This window comes from Tenrec ecaudatus, chromosome 15, assembly GCF_050624435.1.
Source record: "Tenrec ecaudatus isolate mTenEca1 chromosome 15, mTenEca1.hap1, whole genome shotgun sequence".
Lineage (NCBI taxonomy): Eukaryota > Metazoa > Chordata > Mammalia > Afrosoricida > Tenrecidae > Tenrec > Tenrec ecaudatus.
This window is the reverse complement of record NC_134544.1, coordinates 108,434,976-108,442,310: the sequence shown is the minus strand read 5'-3', so window position 1 is coordinate 108,442,310 and position 7,335 is coordinate 108,434,976.

Here is a 7,335-nt window from a genome sequence, read left to right as displayed (position 1 = left end):
AGACATAAGTTGCAGTCCCAGCCAGGAAAACACAGAACTTCATAACAAAGTCCCACTGATCTCATTTTCTTCCCTAGTTACAGCACATCCAACTTGCAACAACAATAACAACTACACAACTACAAGGCATGACAAAAGAGAGAATACAGTCCAATGAGAGAGGGCAAGCATAAGTACTAGACTTACATGTGGCAGAAATGTTTTGAATGCTCATCCTTACAACTGAAAATAAATATGATTGAGAGGTGAAAGATTTGTGATAGTTAATCTTATATCGCAACTCAGCTAGGCTATGATGTCCTGTTGTTTGCCCTACCAGTCTAGATGTTGCTATGGAGATATTTGCATCTGATTGATATTTAAATCAAATGACCCTTAAGTAAAGCAGATTACAAAAAATCATGTGGATGGGTCTCTTCCAACCAATTGAAGATCTTGAGAGCAAAATGTGAATTTTCTAAGGAACAAAGATTCTGCCTCAAGACTGAACAGATATTCTGCCAGAATTTTCAACCCACTGTAGTCTATCAATTTCAGACATAAGATTATCATCCCCCACAATTGTGTAAGGCAGTTCCTTATCATCTTTATTTTCTTGTGTGTGTGTGTGTGTGTGTGTGTGTTTTCCTAGAAGACTTTTACTAAGACAGAAGTCTAATGGGCTCTAAGAAAGAAGAGATGGATTGTGTGATGAGGGTGAGAAACCCTAAGAAAGAGTCAAAAGCCAATGTTAAACATAAAAACACGAACTGGAGTGAGAGTACTGCTTTTGATGAACTTGTGAACCAGCTGAACAAGACTAAGGAAACATGCCTCCCTGTTACTGTACACCACCCAAGTGCTCACCTAAATTACAGTCGTCATGCTTAGGAGTTTTGGTTGTTTTTTCCCTCAATGCTTGGCATGTAGCATTTCCTTATAGAATCATTCTCCTTAGTCATGTTCAGTCATGTTCAGTCATGGGCCCATCAAGGGTAGTCTTCATTTCTGTTAGTATTTTTGATGTTTAGTATTTGCTTTGACTCTCTTAGCTCTTCCATCCCTCTCACTGAGTAATCCACTTGTTCTCACTTATAGCCCAATGGAGTTCTGTCTTTGGAAAAGTTCTCCTGAGAAGCACACAGAAAGAAAGATGAAAAAGAACTGGTATGCAAAGTGCACCCTGGTGCTGTAGTGTTCACGGTTTGGGCTGCTAACTATAAGGTCAGCAGTTTGAAACCCCAAGCTGCTCTGAGGAAGAAAGGTTGGGCTTTCTACTCCAGTAAAGTTACAGCCTCAGACCAGAGGATGTACATTGGTACAGATAGCAACTGAAAACATAGGGAATCCAGGACAGATGACTCTTCCAGAACCAGTGATGAGAGCAGCGATGCCTGCAGGGTGGAGAGAATGTGGGGTAGAAAGGGGGAATTGATTACAGGAATCTACACATAGCCTCCTCCCTGGGGGAGGGACAGCAGAAGAGGGCAGGGGGAGATGTCAGACAATGTATATATGACAAAATGATGAAGGGTTCACGGGGTGGGGGGAGTGGGGAGGGAGGGGGGAAATGAGCAGCAGATATTAAGGGTTCAAGTAGAAGGCAAATGTTTTGAGAATGATGATGGCAACAAATGTACAAATGTGCTTGACACAATGGATGTATATGTGGATTGTGATAAGAATTGTATGAGCCCCCAATAAAATGATTAAAAAAAAAGAGTTACAGCCTCTAAAATCCACAAGGATAGTTCTGCCCTGTCCTTCAGGGTCACTATGCATTGGCATCAAAGGGGATTGTTTGGGTTTTTTTTGGAGATCTGGCCAAGGTCTTCATGGTGTCTGCTGATGTAGGATAGCGTGTCACCCACGGGCATTCTAGGGGAGACTGGTTTGAACTCTTGGTTTGAAAGCTGTACCTGTCATGGGAGGTCAAAATCTCTTCCCCAAACTTCGACCTGTGCTCCATCGATATGCTTTATTTCCAGAGACAAATAGAAAGGAAAAGCAGTTTCCATGTTGCAGTTTTGAAACATATACTGCTTTATCAAGTTATTCCCTTTGACTCATTTTTCATCCCCATCTTTCTCTAATCTTTCATCAGCCCCATTTAACCAGATAACTCACAAGGTAATTTTTTTCTTTTCCTTGACAATTACTCCCTTGACTTCCATTTTCCTGCAGGTTTAAAACTAATGATTTTCTGTTGTAATAAACAAAAACTTCCCTGAAGATATCTCTTCAACGGACACATTCGGCTTCATACTGTAACAGGCAGGTGCAGCCTCAGGGTAGGTTGATTGTTATTTTTTTTCATTTATGCATCAATGCTTTTTGGCGTAAGCCGGTAGTTCACAGTGGTTTGGATAACATGGAGCTATTTTGTCTTGCAGCAGGACACAGAGGGGATAACATTGGCAAGGAGAGTCATAGCACAGCCTAGTCTGTTTTTGTCAAAGAGCAGGACTCCAAAACTGATGGTCACTTCGCTCATGATGACGAGAGACACATAGGACAAATCGAAGAGCAACAGTGGCACTGCAAGCAAGCATCTTCACCAATGCAGATAAAGACTATAAATGAGTTATTGAAATTAGCCCTCGGGCTGACTCATCCTTGTCTTACGTGGCTGACGTGGTTTTCCATGAAAAAGGAAGCGACATGGATAATTCAGTGATGGTGAGCATGGGCGATATTGGTGAGAAAGTTTTGGTCTAAGAACGACCAGAACACCACTTGGCATAGCTCCACAAACAAATGGAACACTCTAAGCACTCACTCATGTAGAGGCCAAACCTTGGAAAAAAGGAGTCTATTAGTTCAATCAATTGGACGCGGTCCATTCCAAAGAGAGGCCCGACAACCGAACCAAAAAATTGTCAAGCAATATGAATACTACTCCAGTAAAAGTGGGCTGAAAAATAATTTTAAGAGTGCTTGCAACAGCACATTGACAGGAAACTGCTAGAAGGGTATACTGGGGTCAGAAGGGTGCTGAGAATGAGGGATGGCATTGCTGATATCAGATGGATCGGGGCTGAACGCAGAGGGTACTGGAAAGAGGTTCCCTATGTTTTATTGACTCTGCAAAAGATTTAAATTGTGTGAGTCTTAAGAAAATATGGAAAATAATGGACGTACCAGAACACTTGATTGTGCTCAAGGAGAACCCAAATGTGGACCAAGGTGCAACCATTCAAGCAGAATCAAGGGACCCTGCATGATTTTAAATCAGGACATGTTTGTGTCAAAAGAGTACACTTTTCACTGTTTCCGTAACCTACATTCTGAGCAAATAATCTAAGAAGCCAGGCTGTGTGAAAGTGAGTGTAGCGTTCTTACCATGTGCCCTTGGCTGGCACCCCACAAGATCATTGTAGTTCCCCTGGCCTCACCTGGCATGGATTGAAAACCCCTGTCATCAAGTCAATCATGGCTCACGGTGACCCGATAGGGCAGAGTGGAACTGTCCCTCTGAATTTCCATGGCTGTAAAATTTTACGGAAGCAAGAAGCCGCCAGCAGAGCAGCAGGTGTGTTCCAACTACTGACCTTGTCATTAGCAAACCAACATGTAGCCCACTAAGCCACCAGGGACCCGGAGATAGAAAAATGGGCTGAAAATGAAGGAATACTAAAAAATGAAGCCCAAATAAAATTATTAAATTAAAGTGAAATGAATTTTAAAATGAAAATAAAATAATGAAAAAAATAATTATTTAAATATTTAAAATAAAATAATGAAAAAATAATAAAATAGTAGACAATGAAAGAATAAGCTGACAAATGAGTGCATCAGGATTCATGTCGTCAAGATGGCTTTTCAAGTCCTAAGTCAGGCATCTTTCCTAGAGTCGCTGTGAGTCAAAATCAATTCGATGGCAGTGAGTCTGGTATCAGGGTCTTCCAGGGTCATAACTGGCACCTGATGTGTGTTTGTCAGGATGAGTCAGGGCAAGAGCTCATCTTCTACTGGTCCTCAGTGCTGGACTCACAAAGATGAAATTTTGCCCACGTCACTGACGGAGTTGTATTCTGTACCTTCTGACAGCAAAAGGCCAGTGGTGAGCTCTTTAGTTCTTTTCCTCCAAAATACTAATAACTACCATGTTCATTTTTACAAAGGAGTTTCTGAAGGAAAAACATTTAAATAACAACTAGGGCTATATTATAAAGTAGTGTATACATTGTTCCGTTGTTCGGGGTTTGTTTGTTTTCAGGAGTGTGGGACAGGAGGAGCCGGAATAAGCACCTTTAGAAGTCCTCCAATTTAATTCATATTCCAAGGAGAGAATGATGTTTTCTAGAAAAGACAGCGTATAAACAAAAGCATCCTCCCTTTGCCTTCCTTAGCTGAATGTGGCTGAGATAGCAATTCAAGCTGTGTCCTTGCTGCAGGTACTGGAGTATGTCTCGGAGACACTTGTATTCTAAGAAGGTTTTTCTGTGCCCTCTAGTGGTGGCGGCGTTCCTGGCATTCAAGTGCCTGTGAAAATTTGGGAACAACATTTTGCCTAAGGAGGAAAAAGATGAAATCGCTGTGCATTCTGAGCTTCCAGGTGGCATAAACATCGGAGAGTTCAGCTGCTAAGGAAAGGGTCGCACTTGCAATCCACCCAGAGGTATTTTAGAAGCAAATTCTGATGATCCACTTCATACTTTGTTTGGACCTGTGGTCAGGACAGGCCTGTCCCTGGAGGACAGTATATTTGGTAAAGTAGAGGGGCCATGAAAAGGACCAAGAGCCTCAAGAAGATGGACTGACACCGTGGCTGCAAACAGTTCAAAGGCACCAGCCTCTGGCCTTTCTACTTACCTAGAGATACAGTTTCATAAACTCACTCGGGAAACCCTATCATGATTTATAGACTGGAGATGAGTCCGTAGGAGTGACTGTAGGCAGCTGGGGGGAGGCGACAAGTCCATATGCTTGGCGCCCTCCCTCTTTCCCTGAACTCCAGAAGCTCCAACGAAGTGCCAGCTCACTGTCACACCTGAAGGAGGCACTGTGGCTGCAGAGAAAGGAACCAGAGGAGAAATCAAAGGAATCTAGACAGAGAAAGGGGTGCCGCCGAGGCAACTTGTTAGACGGTTTCCCAGAAGAACACAAAGGAAAAGTATCTCTGGGATTAGAGGAGCCTTTCGGCCGGTTCATTGAGACTTGGAACAACCAGGACATTTGGAGTTTCCTATAAATTTGGAGTGTAAGACAATGAGACTTCCTTGAACCTACCTGCATGTGAAGTGCATAAAGTGCACTGGAAAGCCATTTCCAAGACACTCAGGCTCCAACGAAGAGTGGAAGCGGTGTGGGAATTTACTGAGAAAGGTGCAGGATTGATACAGGTCTCTTTTTTTCATGAGGCCAACCCACCTCCTACGGCTTCCCTGCGAAATGCCTTCCACAGGATCCTGGGAAATAACCTGGAGGAGGAAAGCGACTCAGGTCCTCCTTGTGCAGAATTAAGCAACGTCCCATGCACTGAGGACCAACTGCAGGCCACACCGTGCCGTGTTCAGGAGCCTCAAAGACCTGGATGGAGCCCATGGACGTGTGCCCTCCATGGCCATCTTGTGTTTGTGTCAGAGATCCCTCTGTTCCAGCAACTGGAGTCTACCTCCGACTGATTATGGCGGCATAATGGGCTACTCATGGGGCTGCTGACTTCAAGGTGAGCGGTTCGATCGCAACAGCTGTTTGGCAAGAGAAAGATGAGGCTTTCTACTGTTGAAGACAAGTTCATCTTGGAAACCCAGCGGGGCAGCTATAAGTCAGCAGCAACTCAATAGCAGTGAGTTTGTTGATCTGTTTGGGGTTTCTTGACCCAGGATGTAAATAGCGGCACCTTCAGCAGCAGCGCTGGAAGGTGGATAATGTCCACCCTCCTTCAGCAGGTCCAGGGAGAGGCAGTCTCCCTTAGGGACTTGCCTGTGAGTGTCCTTGCAGGAGATCACTGTACTGGAGAGGTATGAGGAGCTGCCCAGTCAGGAGTCATGTCCTAGCATTCCTCACCGCCTTGGCCAGGAGGTCCGGCACAGCAAGCTCATAAGCTTTCTAGCTAATAGGAATGCATGTGTCCCAATCGTGGTCTGGTTCCCACTTCTGTAGCCCACCTATAACTGTGATGTGTAGATCTGCCACCAATCGTGGATCCATGACAATGTCCTTTGTCCCGCACATCATTTTATAAGTTCTCAAATGCCATTAGGACCTCCTGCCAACGGCCTCCCACTTCTGGATGAGGTGTCATTGTCCTATTTAAGACTTAGTAAATGTTCTCCTTAATTTATATTTGAGATGTGGGGTGTCTTTGTGGTCTAGTGGTAGGTGTTGGGTTACTCTCCTCATGGATGGCAGTTCGAAACCACGAGAAGCTCCACGGGAGAAAGACTTGGCTTTCTAGTCCCTTAAACGGTTCCAGTCTCAGAATCCCACAGTGGGTTGCTATGAGTCAGGATTGATTTGATAGCAGTGAGTTTCTACCCTAAAACAGCTTTAACTGAGAGAGGGGGATTTAGGGTCACTTTACCTTTAGTTTAAAAAAAAATCACTCTCCTGAGTTCATTCATAGGGACCCTAAAGAATTGTGACTGGGTTTCTCAGTCTATAATTGTCAGAGAAGCTGGTGGTTTGAAATAGCAGCTCAATCAATGGGTATGCTGGAAATTACACGAAGACATGCCCAAACCTAAGCTTCAGTATTTCAACCTACACACACCTCTTTTTCTCTACTCCCTAACATTGCACTGTTGAAAATGCCACCTCATTTAGGGGCTATTCTATATTTTGATGTTTCTGTTTGAAAATGAACACAGCTGAGCTTGGTTCTGTCCTTAAATTCTGGCTCCTGGAAAATGAAATTTCAAAACACACTCCTCTAAAACCAGAAAACATGCTGAGTCATTTTTTAAACAGTTTTATAGGACATAATTCACATATCACACAATTCAGTAGTTCATTCATATGAAGAAGAGTAGTACAATTATCACCATAATCAATTTTAGATCATTTTCCATTTTTCTTGACCTCATTGTGATTAGCTCCCCATTTTCTCCTAACTTCTCCTACCACACCTTCAAGATATCACCCATCTAGTTCTTGTTTCTATAAACTTACCTATCCTGGATGTCAGATACAGAGAAACTTAGCTCCAGCAGCGACAACCTAAAAATAATAACAAAATAAAACAGAGAAACCCCTCAATCAAAATGAACGTAGAAAAGATAAAAAAACCAGAACAAGCTTAAAATGAGGAGCCCAAAGGAAAAGGTCACCAAGTTGATTCATGTGGAATCTCGTGAACTCCTTCTTCGTATCCTCAAGTGCACCAAACCCTGGGGGAAGCCGGCCACAAAC